Raw genomic sequence first — 15420 nt, 5'->3', positions numbered from 1 at the left:
AACACGAGTTTAACGTTCGTTGCATGTGCACAGGACACGGTAACGACACGATGACGACGACGACGACGACGACGAGACACAACGGCACAGGAACATCCGGCGCGTCGTATTGTCGGTTTTAAATAGTGGTCGGAGACGGACAGAGGGACCCGCCGGCGAAAAATAATTATATTACCCATTCCTCCGACTGCGCACGCGCGCGTTGGTACAAATATACGCGTACGCTAGTATGCAAGCGTGTGCGAGCGAGAAGTCGCTATATTAGCGCACGCCGTCGCGGGAACGCGCTCAGTTCACGCCGCGACGCTTTGCCGCCAACACGTCGGGCGCTTCCGGACCAACGCTGCCGGTGGTACCACCGACGACGACGACGGTTTTACCGCGTGTCCGCTCCCGTCGCGCCGCATCATTTCCGCGTTCCACCCTACCGCGACCGCGTCTTCTCGCGTTCGCGCCCCAACTGTTGGACCACCTCGTCGTGCACCGGTTTTTTTCCCGCGCACGAAAGCATTTCCGAAAGCTACATTTCTCCGTCTTTTTCCGGCGTCCCTCTCGTTGTTGACCGCGGTCACCGTTCACGTATCCACGAACCGTACGCAACATAATATCGGGAACACTACTACGGTGAGTTTTTCAAATCAATTTACTAACCGTAGCGTTTAAACGGCCCCATCTCCCTACGGCCGTCGCCCATCATTCCCGCGAGTTCCTTTTTTACTTACGATAAACGCCGGTGCGAACTATTGCTACTGTACGATGTCGCACTTGATCTTGGCCAGTATGCGTCCATGTGATATGAATTTCGTTCGTTCGTTGGTTCTTCTTTTTTTTTCAATTAAAAAAATTCCAGTCAATTTCACGTTATTGTAGACACTACGATTCCAAAGGTTTTTGACCAATTGTTATACATGAGAATATACATATATATATAGAATCCATAAACTATAAGCCATTTACACAACACCAATGATTTATCGATAATAGCTCCCATATTGTTATAATAATGTGACACAAAGACGTTTTTTTTTCAGAACTGTTAATAAATTGAAAAATAAAATATCGTAATAAACATAGAGTTATATACTATGGGATCAGCTTAATCGTTCGGAGATTTCCGATATTTATCGTATTGTTTGTGTTAAACGAATGTGAATGATCGGTTAAAATTGTAAAACTGCACCTAAATCGCTAACAAAGCAATACGAATAAAATTTTGGAATTAATTTAGTTTCAAATTATCTTTTGGATCGCAAACATAAACTTTTTTTTTCAATTATTCAATGGTTTTTTTTTTTGCAGTTTGTAAACTGTTCTTGTCTACTCTGTTTTGTCTACCTAAAATTCCACTCATTTGAAATATTCAATCGGTCGTCAAAACTGTACAAAACTTGTAAATATTATTTTCATCAAAAAACTGGTACATTCAAAACAATAGTGAATATCAATAATAATAAACATAATACCATGATGAGACTAAAATATATTTTTTGTCACGCCTGCACCGAAAGTTTTATTTCGACCGCGATTAAAGCCTTGGAAGGCCACTTATTTGTATTTTTGTGAGTGGTTAAGTGGGAATCCCCCTAGTGTCGGGTGGTTAAGTGGAAATTCCAAAAAGTGACGAGCGGTAAAGTGAAAATCCCCAAAAGTGCTAGGTGCGTATTCCCAGTTCAAACAGAACCTGAAATGTATACCACTGTTCTTACAAAACATGCATTTTTGGTTAAATCTTTTTATTCATATTATAATCTTTTTGCACAGCGCAAAAAGTAATTTTACTGGTTGGACATTAAATATAAATTAAAATAAAGTATAGTATAATAATCTTATATTATAGTAAAATATATAAATAAAGTGGAAATTGTAATAATTGTGAAACAAAATAACATGTTTTTCATGAAATTGTTTTCGTAGAATAGTCGGTTTTCGCAGCCCCTGCATTACCTTTTTTACAAATTTAGGAGCATGACAATAAATAGTATAATTGGCTCAATGAAAATAATTTCAGTCTTGGGCAAAATGCGACTCTAAAGAGGTATTTACAATATGTTGAGATGTAATTATTAATAACATCAAATTAAAGTATGTAGGTACTTTTCCGGTATTGAATAATAAATTTAAAAATTCTGTGTAGATAAAAAATTATATTTTCAAAAAGGATTTATTAATTATTCGTAAACTGTACAGCATATAAAATCGTTAAAGTTATGTCACTTTATATTATATATTATTCGTTCACGGGGCAAAAGATATTTCAATTTTTGCAAGGACATATGATTAGATGTTTCAGTAGTTTTAAAGTAAGAACTATAGAAGTATATTTATTTATTTTTGTCATTACTTAACACGCGTTGTGCACATATGTGAATAATTAAATATTCCAGGTAAACTCGTGCAATATATTTAACACAATTTTACACAGAAATCTATGTATCGACAAGATTAAAAATATTTATACTATCATATAATGATAATAATAATAATAATAATTATAACAATAATCGTTTTCTAGAACAGCGATGGATTTTGGTCTTATTATGGTTTAAGTAAACATTATTACAGCGTCGCAATTTAACTCATAACGTTGTTGTTGGACCATCTTCTGCTTTCGAAATGCAACAATAATTATCAATTATTAATATTATTATTATTGCTGCGGATAGTAATGCTGTACAGTTTATAGTACTTATCCCTTAACAGATAATTTAATACGCGTAGGTATCATTCAGTTTGAAAAGAGAAAAAAAAATTACTAAACGTTAAAGAATAAACGAAATCAATTTGATTTTTATTTCAATAAATATTCGTTTTTGTTCTTACACTTCAATGCAGCGCGATTCCTTTTTTATGTTATACTATTATTGTTATAATTATTTTTATTTTATTAAAACCCGCGTGAGGACATTCGATCGACTGAAATGCGCGCGTTGATCATAAAACGCGTATACATTATATGTATTAAGTTTTGTTTAAATTGCACAGCTTACAACGTTTTCTTAATATAGTCGTTGATATTATGATATAGTTTGATGCATTTATTGTTTTCTATAGTCGCATAAGAACAATATGTGTACGTTATATTATTATTACGATTATAACCTAAATTTATTTGTATGCTTTTATTTGCAAAAGTTAAATATTATAAATCGTCTACTCGACAGTCTCCTCGCACAATTTAAACGTAATTCTAGGCGAGTTAACTCATTTTTTAAACTCGTTGACTTAAATTAACCCAGAGAAATGTATGCTAACATTAAAGCAAAAAGTTACATCACTTTTCTACAAGTTACAATAGTTAAATAGAGGATATAGTTAAATAAAGGATTCCTTTTTTTTCTAAACATTTTTTAACATTTATCATGTTTGTATAGGCTATTTTGATCAATTTAATTGTTATAACTCTAACTATTTTTATTAATAACGATAATTTATGCAAAAAAAAAAAAAATTACCTTTAGATACATATACCTGTATATATTTGATAATAAAAATATTATAATTACAAAAAAAATATTGGAGATATAATATCGTTATCCAAGTCACCACCCAATGTACATAGAATAGTAATCTTCGTTGGGTTTTTATTTACGTTTCATAGATCATGATCGAAACTGTGACGATGAGCGGATGTGTGCATCATTGCGACGTTCTTAAATACCCTACAAATATATAAGATACGTTAGATATATAATCGTAACGCACACCATGGACATAATTTGTATTGCACCGTTCGATTTTTAATGAACCAATGTCGCATCGCAGGGACGGATGGTTCGCGTTCTTAAAATAAATTATAATTATGACGTGTATGGAAAAAATGTCCAAAAAATGTAATTATAAAAAAAATCAATAGATTCTGCAACAAATATGAAAATGTTTTTGGCAATATTGCCGAGCGATAAGAGAAAATAGGATGGATAATTGGTTACGGCGGAAACGGGAACAGCATAAAATATCCCGAAGCGTACGGGCGTCCGGCGATCCGGTCGTGTGCATCTCCCGGAAAATAACAATAATAATAACGCGCAGCTCTTGTTGTACTGGTGCAGCAGTAGAGTTATATACGCGCGTGCCTGACGTATAAATCACTATCGTCCGACCTGAGTTACGATATTTTTTTTTCTTTACCGATTTCTATTTTTTTCCGATCGCCGACACACGATATTGTGTTAAATTTGATTTACGCAACGTAGTACTTTATTTATCCGTCGGCCGTGTTAATCGAGCGCGGTACAATAAGGTCGATTCACAACCATTGGAAAACGCATTAAAACCTTAAATCTGTAAAGGAACGAAGAGATTAGCGTACATTTTATTCACAAGACAATGTGTTTTTTTTTCTCGTTTCGGAATCTGAAACGAAATATAAATCTACTAGCCGTAGCCGTCTCGTTCACATTTTCTGAAATCGAAATATTTACTGAACGGCTGTCGAGTGTATTTTTATTATTTTTACATTATTATTTAGATCTCCGGAATACAAATAGAAATATTAATAAAATAATTACTTCTATCGTCGTGGGGATTTATGAGTTTTTTGTAAAATACAAAAAAAAAAAGATATCATTTTCCGTTCACCTCACGCCGCTGAAATGGAATATTGTCACCGCGCGTTATAGATTCACTCATCCACTTAACCATATTGTATATGAATCAGAGGCGTATTTAAGGGGTGGGCCCACGGGGCCCATGTCCTACCCATTCCCCGTATTTTATACTTTATTTATTATTATAGACCCTCTTATTTTTCAAGCACGGGCACACGGTGAAATACTGGAATATCAATATATCATGATAATATGATATCATCGATTAAACAGATTAGCATTGCTTAAGTAACACCCTGAAATAATTATAAAACCTGAGGAAGTAGTTTATGCATATCCTAATAAACACCTCAGACGTCTTCAGTTATTGTAGTTATGAAAATTATATTTAAATATATGTTTTATTATAAATCTGTGTACCTAATAAAATGTTATGTTTCTATCAAAGAATTGTATTTTGATTATTTGGTTATGAATAACGACAGTTTTTTGAGATGGAAAAGTTATAACTATATATACTTTGAACTTTTTGTTTGTGCTCCCCCTATAAGAAATTTCTAAATACGCCCTTGATACAATTGAACATTCTCGCACGGGCGACGATAGAATATTTCGAAACCATATAAGATTCCGGGAGAATGGATTTTCGCTATTTTCATGGCGGGCGGTGTTTGTGTTTGCGAATAGTGTTCTGTGAAATGCGGTCCCGGTTACGCGATAAATCGGTTAAAAATTCAAAGTGGGCTGCGGTGTTTCAAACTATTAATTTCTAGAATCGTAAAAACGATATATTACCCGAGAGTGATGTAAGGTGCGATTTTTAGTTTACTCGTTACATTACTGCAACTGTGTTCTATGTTGTACGTATAGGTTTTGCTGTGATCCAGTAAATAATAATCCAAGATTATATCACGAAATTAAGTAATTTTAAGCATTATGAATGGAGGCATGTTGATAATAGTTGAAAATGTTTGGTCGATATTAATATTTAAAAATTCATATTATATATATAAAGTATTTTATTTTATTGTTTTCAAAAAAGTCTATCAAATCTTTATACAGCCCGTTATATACGTATCTGTATCTGTTCATCCCTTAAAATGTTGTCATAGTTACTGATGTCAGTGTCGATTTAATACATTTAAGCTCAGGAATGACGGTTTAATTCAGACCGGGTCAGAAAGAAGTTGTTCACTCTTTTACGACGTAATATTTCGAACGATTTAATATTAATTTATAAGTATTTAGGCCATATCATATTTTAGCGAATATTTATGTTTGTTGAATTTGTACAGAAAATTGGACTTAGACCACATATAATTAATGCGGCTTGAATTCATAAATTGTAAATTTCTAATGACTCACAATTTTATATAATTGATTTAATTTAAATTGTAATAAAAAGTTAATTACCTAACTACGATTTATTTTTTATTTTATAATCGGTTTGAACAACATAGTAACGTAGATAGCTACAACTATTTATTTCTATATGAAATGTGTTATTTTGGAAATACTTTTAACCGTTTTACCAAAAAATAATTATTGAAAAATAGTTTTTTAATGTTATTATCATATTGGCGAATCTCATCATGGTTGGTTTTGGAGTGTGACGTTGTGGAAATTCTTCATGAATTGTGTCACCAAGACCACTGAATTTTATTATACCCAGTACAATTTTGACTACGTCTTTTGTTTTTATGGACTTAAAAACTATTTTTTTTACAAATAGCTCAAATTTCAAATAGATATAGGTCAATTTTTATAAATTGCACAAAGACGAAATGTATACATATTTATTTTAATAGAACTGGGATCTATGGATAAAATGGTTGAAAATCTGTCTACAGAGTTCTTTAAACTATAATAATATAATTATTTATCTAAGAATCTCGAAAGTTTAAATTGACGGGTTTTTTTTTTACGAGCACTAAACTTTTAAATTACAGTAGTAATAAACTGAACGTTGTACAAGAAACTCGTTTTTTTCTCTTTTAAATTTCGTTCAAAGACACTAAAATATATATTCATTATTGCATGACGCATATGTGACTATACGTGATCACGTGTTCGTTTTTTCTAGTATTTCAATATCTTAAACGAATATTCATCAAAAAAATGTTGAAAATTTCGTAAATCTAATCGCGGCGTATAGTGGTTCAAGACCGTTTGAATTTTAAAATGCGAAACTTTTTTTTTTTTTAACAGTTTATTCATCCCGACCATCCTCTCGAGGTTTTTGTAATATATAATATGACGTGTTAAAAAACCGTTTTCCTTACTTTTTTTCTGATTACCATAATATTATTAAATTATTTATTACGTTAAAATTAAATTTAAACAATCACGAAATACATCAAATATTTTAACCGTGTTATTTGCCATACAGTCAATTTTAATCTTTTTCATTTAATGAAATAAAATAATAGCACATGCCGCGAACACGATTTAAAAATATGATTTTGTTGTTTTATTATATCAGACTGGATTAAAAACACTCCAGCTTATAAATTTAACTTAAATACTTCTAATATTCATTCTATATTTTAATTAGTTTAATAATATCAAACATTACATTTAATGATATTTTTCCACTAACAGTATTATATATTAGCTCATTTCGATGTTTACGATTGAAAAGTAAATAAAAATAGAGATTTTGAATGATAATATTATGTTGATTACAGGGCAAAACGTTATGGCAATTATAATAACTAATGACTGGAATTTTATGCATTTGCATGTTCATACTGAGTGTATGCACTTAAGCGAGCGTTTGAAATGTTGGCGTTTCAAACCTAACTGATTCCATAGACCAAATTTAATTTTACATGTAATTACATATTTAGAGGATTGGGGCATATTTTTTTCGTAGGGGCGTATGATTTGTATATTTTTACAGTCTTCATACATAATCAAATTGTTTCATGTTTTCATTTTGAAAAGTTGGAATTTTTAAATACTGGTAAAAAAAATGAATGTCAACATGATGTGAGGATACAGTGTGTAGCCTCCACTAACTCACGGTACTCAACTGTTACCCCATTATTTGTATTTTATGCATTGTATATGTTTCTTGTATTTTATATTGATGTTTAAAATCTGACTGTTCGAATGACGACGATTATGGCGATTACTCGACCCAGATTTGTTCGCTCTGGCCACCGATCAACCAAACGAGTCTCATTTCCATGCTTTCCTTAATGCCAATTATCTTTTTCTGTTTTGTTAAACCACGTTGTGTTATATACTTATCAGTCAAGTAACGTTTGTTTTATTCCGCTCCGTCGAACATTAGTCTTATTATAATTATTATTATTTGTATCAGTGTTTCGCGCAATATATTTTTATTATGATTTTTTTAAAATATTGTATTCGTGATTTTATTTCTCTAATACCCTTCTGATAGCCACATTGGTAATTGCATGTCGAATCACCTCACCAAAATGGTATCGTTTTATCTCATATAGTTCTATAATTTGTCGATTAACTATTGTCTGATAAATGAAATAACATTAAACATAAATTTCTTGTGTAAAAAGTTGTGTAGAAATTTAGCATTAATTTATTGGCTTCACTACAAATTTGAAAAGTGTTAAATATGATATACTGATACATTACATTTACATCGTTTCACGTACCCATCACTATCACGTTAAATATATAAAGATGTTTTTTTTTTAATTTAAATATTTTATTTATTAAATATTTAGATGTCGATAGGTCCACTTCTATATAATTTTGTTAAGTTTTATTTCTTTAAATTTTTTTAATGATGTTTTTTGAAATTTAAATATTTTGTTTATTATATAAATGTATAAAAAGTAATATAAATTTGTGATTTATATTTAAACATATTTTTCAATTATTTATGCATATTAATGCATATTTTGACTCTTTTGTTTTGCATATTTGCGTTATATTTGCCAAATTTTTAGTACATATAATTCCGGTCTCTCAACAACAAACAATGATTACACTGTAGGAAACATTAGATAATTCAAGATAAGATCATATGCCTTCACAAAATATTTTGGGTTCTGATAAAGTTTAATCTATCAACAATTGAAGGAACACAATATTTTTTTCGACTGAGACACTGCTTAAATAATATATTACTTATAGTTTAAAACACTTAATTAAATGCATATATTTTAACAGCATTTCAGAGTTAAATCATAATATAAAGAACACTGAGGTTTATTGAAAATCATAGTGTTCTGACCCAAGGTTATAATTATAGACCGGATTTATATGCATTTTAAATTGTGAAATATGCTAGCAAACATGCACTAAAAAAGTTAAAATATGCAAAAAAAAAAAAATGCAACACATGCAAAATAAAATTTCTTTTATTAAAATTTTCATAAACAAAAAGTAAGATGTTTAATTAGCAAATATGCAATATAAAATTTTAATTTAATTTTTAATTATTGATACATTGTAAAACATATTATTATTGAATTTAAATACCTAGTAGTTACATTGGTGATATAAATAGGAAAAAAGTACGAAAAATTTAATGTAGTATATTAATTGGAAAAACAATAAATTATCAAAGTATGTTCCATGTTTCTTTCTGTGAAATTAATACAGCGATCTGTAAGAATTATTATAATTTTGAAAAAAAAGTATGTATAAAATCATGGAATCTATAGCAATTAATTACAAATTTATGAAAATTTTATACAACTGTACAAAAAAGTCTATAAAAATATATAAATAGGTACAACTAATACATTTATAATATAGAACATAATAATGTTTTTGAATTAAGTTCGTAAAGAAGCCACAGAATTAATTGTTTTTTAAATTATAATATGTTGAATTATATTAATAATTTATAAATGAATGACAATGTGATTATTATTATCGTTTATAGTACAGTTATTCACGAAAAGCATGAAATTTAATGTCAAGATTTTCTGATCGAAAAAAAAAATTAGTGCAACGATGGTAAAAACTGAATGAATTTGATACGAATGGTATCGGATGATTCGCGTACGGTTTCCACCTACGCGGATAACACGTACAAGAACCCGGGTTTGAGGTCGTGTCTTCGTCGGTAATGTTCGGCCGGACACGGTGGATGATGTACGCGGGACAGGAGGACGCGGCATACATTATTATGTGTTTCAAAAAAGCTTGTTTGAAGTGAAGAGCAATACCCGTAAGTCATCGGTGCGCGGACGAGGTGATTGATTATTTCATTGTTCGCGGAATGGTTTGTCAATAACGCGAGTGAGTACTCTTTCGACGCCGACAATGAGATGTATTCTCGGTCCGCGTAACGAGTTGGCATATTTATTGCATATGAATGAGGTGTATTATAAAAAAATATTAATTCCTCTATTATTTCCCTATCTGTAACAAAAAAAAAAAAAAAAAAAAAATAAATAAATAAATAAAATGGAATCTTCGTTCGGTCGAAAATCAAAATATTCACAAACTGTACATCTTTATACGGAGGAACCGATCGCGGTTTCCGATACAGGAGATTTAATGTTGTCGACTCGACGTACGTACAAGGTGAATCATATATTATGCGCGTCTTGTCAATCCAACATTTTATCGATTTCTCGCTATTCACAGCCATACGGATACATTTTTAATCGAGTCTGGACACGGACACACATATATACCGTAAATAGAATTTGGACATCACACTTGACGTTTGTTCTTATAAATTTTAATTTAAAAATAAAAAATATATTTCACTTCGATAATATGATAATCAAATAAATAACAATGTATCGATAGTGTATATTTGAATGTAATTTTTAAGAAATTGAATTAAAATATTCATAAGTTTGCACACCCACGTAGCTTAAAATTTAATGTTAAATCATACACATACATTTGTTATTGATGCTGATAATTTTGTTATTTTGAATATAAAATTATGAAAGTTTCTCAAAAAAGATTAAACCTCTTGAATTTATTTGCATCTAAATTAAAGACATGGGATAGACATATTAGAAATATTACAGATAAATTTTTATTTTAGATATAAGTATTATATCCAATAAAAAAAATATTTAAAATACATATTTAATTTCAACTTTTTATAAATAAGATAAAAAAATTAATCAGTAACCGTGCACTTGTGCATTAGAATAGTTTTTATTTTTACACATAGATACTTTGGTTTATTGTGAATGGTAAACAAAGATTCTATTTTAAATTGTATAATTTTTTTGGTGATAAAATAAAGTAATTTTTAAAAAAATTACATCAAGCGTGTATAATAAATCGTTTTTGAATTCAGTAAAATTCATTATTTTAAAAGCGTAGGCTAAAATGTCAATTTAATAATCAAATACTTGTATATATAATGTAGTACATGTAGGGTCTATATATCTTATAACAATTTATTTTTATGTGCTCACGTATAACTACAGATTTTTACATGTGAACATATCATATACCCAAAATGATTAATAGTGATACATGATTTACCATCAATTTTATCATGTGAACCAAATTTTAATCACTGTTTATTTGATGATCAAAATAAAATTAAAATAAGAACTTAATTATTAATACAATGTAATCCCGTTTTAACTAGAATTTATAACAAATCAAAATTGTACTTTAAACTTAATGAATTAAACGTCTCGATAAAACTCAATTATACTTCGCCGTAAATTTTTATAGTTTATAAATGATAATTTCTGTTTTTAATCACAGCAATACATATCTGATGTTGACAAGGAAATCCATTTAAGTTTTTTTTTTTTTTTAAACAAACTCTGAAATCGTTGTTTATCTCTTCAAACGAAATATTTACATTTTATTTTCGACTACCAATCGTTTGGTTGGCAATAAGAAAACTCGATTGTTTGAATTATTCAGCGTTACCCAGAGAGGAGCCACACGTTAAGGCGCATTTACTTAAAACAGAGAACTTTTGGGCGTAAATCCATATATTGTTTGGATGCAATATTTTTCCTTTATAATAACATACTTAGGCACATTATTCTTTTTGTTAAATTTGTATATTATACTAATTCTGAGCCTATTATCGTCACCTAGAACTACGAGGTGCCTGGTTTTTTTTATTTACCAAAAATGGCTTCACCAACCTCATTGGATTTTTTTATTATGGAGTATGGATAGATACAATAATAACCATTCGACCACAACGATGTATGCCAACCCCTTGGAATGATAGAGAATTTAAATTTTTTTCTCAAATATATGAGTGAATATTTTGTACCTATAGCATGAAACTAAAAGTTTAAAAAACATAATACTTTCATGAACGTACAAACACGCGCATATATTATGTTTTGAGCTTGGGTTTTTTTATTTTTTTATTTTACGAAACGGCGTGAACGTGTAATTGGATTTTGATGTACTTTTCATAGTTCACAGCGTTCGGTACGGAGATTTGTTTTCTTTTTTTTATATAGGTTGGGGAATTTGGTTAAATGTATATGCTCCGATTTATCTAAAAAAAAAAAAAAACAAGCTCTACCACACACACACTGTATTAGTTTTCTTACATGTACACGTCCACAATGTCGTTGGATAAAATAATATACATAATTTACGGCAGATTACGTTTAAAAAAACAAAATAAAATATAAATACACTTTTACCCAACATTGAAGTAAACTATAATGCCAACTGTAGTATTCATGCGGCAGAAACTGTTTTAACGACAAAAATAGTTAATATTTAGTATGAAAAAACAAATGCTGACTACAGACGTCAAAAATATAGAAAAATTGTTTTGTTTTTAAATAACGATTCAATTCTTGTGCACGACGCCGTTCACGACACACGCCGTTACAATATGATCTATCCAAATGTGTTATACTGTAATTTTACATTTTTATATCATTGAATATACAACAAAAAAGTCCATCAGAATCATCTCTTAAACAGTGAAACCAAATATGGATTCAAACTAAACTTCCAAAAACGTATAATTATAATTGTAATCAATTAACTATTAAGTAAGCTTATCTACGTACTTCGACCAGCTGGCACGGTGCTGCGTCAGTTAGAGGACGCTATTTCAAAAAAATAAATATTTCTAAAATATTTTTCCAATAATTAAATAAATATATAAAAATAAGAAATAAATAAAACATGTTACTGTAAAACTAAAAAGTATTTTTGGCTTTTGTTTGAGCAGCTTTTACGTTCTCAGAGTGAATGCGGGAGAGAAAGAGAGAGAGAGAAAGAGAGAGAAAGAGGCAAGTAAATTTGGCTATTTGTTTTGTTTCATACGTTTCTTAGTCTTACGGGTATAACATTTCAGATAGATCACTCGACTGGATTTATTAGAGGTGTCTCTCTTTTTAAGTCTGGCAACGATTAATTATTGCGTTTTGAAAGTAATAGCGAACGCTGCTCACATAGAATGCCTATTTATTAAATTGTACACATTTTCATCATTAATTTTGCAGTTTTGTAGTGTAGGTTTGTTATTTATTTTGATTTTTTTTCGGAACTAATACTTATTCAAAGTACAATAATTATATTTATAATGATTGATAATGCTAAATACTATTTTTGTTAAGTAATTTGAGCGCATTATTGATACAAAAAAAAAAAAAGGTATTACTAAACTAAAAGGATTCTATTGCAAAAAACTGAAATTGCCCCTTTATTCTTAATTGGACATATTGTACACTCGTGCGCAGCGTATAACATTTATTTAGGTACTAGGTTTTATATTCGTGTAGGGTCACCCATATTATAAAATAATCAAAACATTGTATTACGTTATGCGCAAAAAGTATGATCGTTAATATTTAAATGGCAATTATTGTTTGATTTACTCGTATTTAAACCTAAATTATAATCGTTTAGTAGCAGTGTCCATTAATTACGATATTTTAGTCACGTACAACATTGGTCTTAAAGTTTCATGAAAAATTAAACAGTCGTAATTCGGCCGTTTTTATAGCAATAATAAAAGAATTAAGTAGGTGTTTATTCGACCATACTCCTAAGTCGTGTTTGTAAAAACAAAATATCTTTAACTTTCGACGCCGGAGTTAAATTGGTTTTAAATATAATTTTTTTTGTTCGGAAACCTTACCTCCCCGGTCGTATTTTTTTGCGATGCCACCATACTTATTTTTAAACGTAAGTACAGTTTTAAACACAGAGTTATTTTCGTTTCCGTCAATAGACAACGAGCACGGTAGTTTGTTGCCTATTTATTACTCATTAATTAATGTGCTCGGCTGTACATATCATCGATGAATTGTTTCATCCGGAAATATAAAGTACATAAACGATCATGTTAATAATTTTTTAATACAATGCGAATTTATTGTCATTGTTGTAATAAAAAAAAAAAAAACATATCACCTACCTAGTATTATATATTTTATTGAGTTATAAAACTCTTGTATAGGGTTTTTAGATGGATAATAAAAAGAACTAACTAGTTAGAAGTTAGACCGAACATAAACAAATTCTTAAAAATATATAATAAGGTTATCTTAGTGAACTTTTACGTCAACGACTCAGTTTTCCGACCGTGGTACGAATATTCATATTTAAGTCTTTCCGCCTTTTACAAGCTTACATTGACCTACAAAATATCTACTTATATATTTTCGTGTTTTACTATACGAATATTCCGTTTAAAATGAATGGTTTATAAAAACGAAACGATTCGGAAAATTATTTTAATATTACTCGAATTAAACCATCTCGAAAATTATAATTATTTTTACTATTACAAGTGGAAAAAAAAAGAATTATGACATAACGACTCCCGTTCGGTTAATACAATTAGATTAATTATTATAATATTCTTTTGAGTTTTTTTTTATGTTTTGGATAAGTTTGTTAAGCTAATAATTTGCATTGTTGAACTTGAGATGTAATATTACATTTTATAACTTAAAGAAAAAAAATACAACACATTATAATGAGTAAACTATTATAGTTCTAATTTCTCGTTAACGTTAACGTTTTATAATGCACTTGAAGGACTGTAAAATAATTTCATACTTAACGGTTCTTAGTTTTTCGTGTCATGAAACAAACTATTTTATGTAAAACGTTTTACGATGATACTTTATAGGGAAAAGCACTTTGCAGTATATTTAATTTTACTGATAATACTACTTTGGGGTTTCTCAATATAACTATAAAATCATATGCCTACCTTCTCGGCTAAAAAAAAGAAAACTATAAAGTAAAAAAAAAAAAAAAAAAACCGTTACAATTAGGTACACTCGATATCTCATTAATATAAAAGTTTATTGAACCTAATATTTTATAACTGAAAAACTACAAATAAATATGTGCAAATATGTATCTAAAACAAAACACAGATGTACTTATTTATTTAATATATAAATGCGGCATGTTAGCTTATAGTTTTTCTAAAAAATAAGTTAAATAAGTTTAATTAAATAAAATAGAAATTAATTTATTATAAAACAGCTTTCAGACTACATTTTAGTTTTATTGTAAAACTAGTACCAACAAGCCGTATAAATACATACAAAATTAAATCTTAACTAATCGAACTATAGTAAGTTATTGGTTTCTAAAATAAGTGTAGTAAGTTAACTTGTTTTTTTTTATTCATAAAAATTAGTAAAAAATATGAAGTCGTCGTGTACCTAGTAGTGATTTTTATGCTCGTAGTAAAAGTGAAGTATATATTCAACATAGATAATTTATATAATTATTATCTAGTTTAATCGTCACATGAAATTCTCGGAAAACAAAATTCAGTTATTGGACGAAAGAAAAGTCACGTGGAAAGCTTTGAAAAAAAGACAGATTTTTAATTGTGCTCAACTTTGAACTTTAAAGTTAAAAAACAAATTGAAGAATAAAATCTTCCGAATTATTTCGAAAAAGCACATTTTTTTATACTATCTAAAAA

At 29.4% G+C, this 15420-nt stretch overlaps 1 protein-coding gene across 2 annotated transcripts in view; it reads left to right on the top strand.

Moving 5' to 3' along the window:
* The first annotated feature begins 275 nt into the window (after window positions 1–275).
* Window positions 276–15420, top strand: part of LOC112690376 (probable G-protein coupled receptor CG31760) — a 247310-nt gene continuing 232165 nt past the window's right edge. For both annotated transcript variants that reach the window (XM_025564396.1, XM_025564386.1), the window contains exon 1: window positions 276–624. The gene's annotated coding sequence lies outside the window, so the exon portion shown is untranslated. The remainder of the gene's footprint in view (window positions 625–15420) is intronic.

This window comes from Sipha flava, unplaced genomic scaffold (assembly GCF_003268045.1).
Source record: "Sipha flava isolate LNK unplaced genomic scaffold, YSA_version1 114_pilon_pilon, whole genome shotgun sequence".
Taxonomy (NCBI): Eukaryota; Metazoa; Arthropoda; class Insecta; order Hemiptera; family Aphididae; genus Sipha; species Sipha flava.
This window is presented reverse-complemented; position numbering and strand designations above follow the sequence as displayed.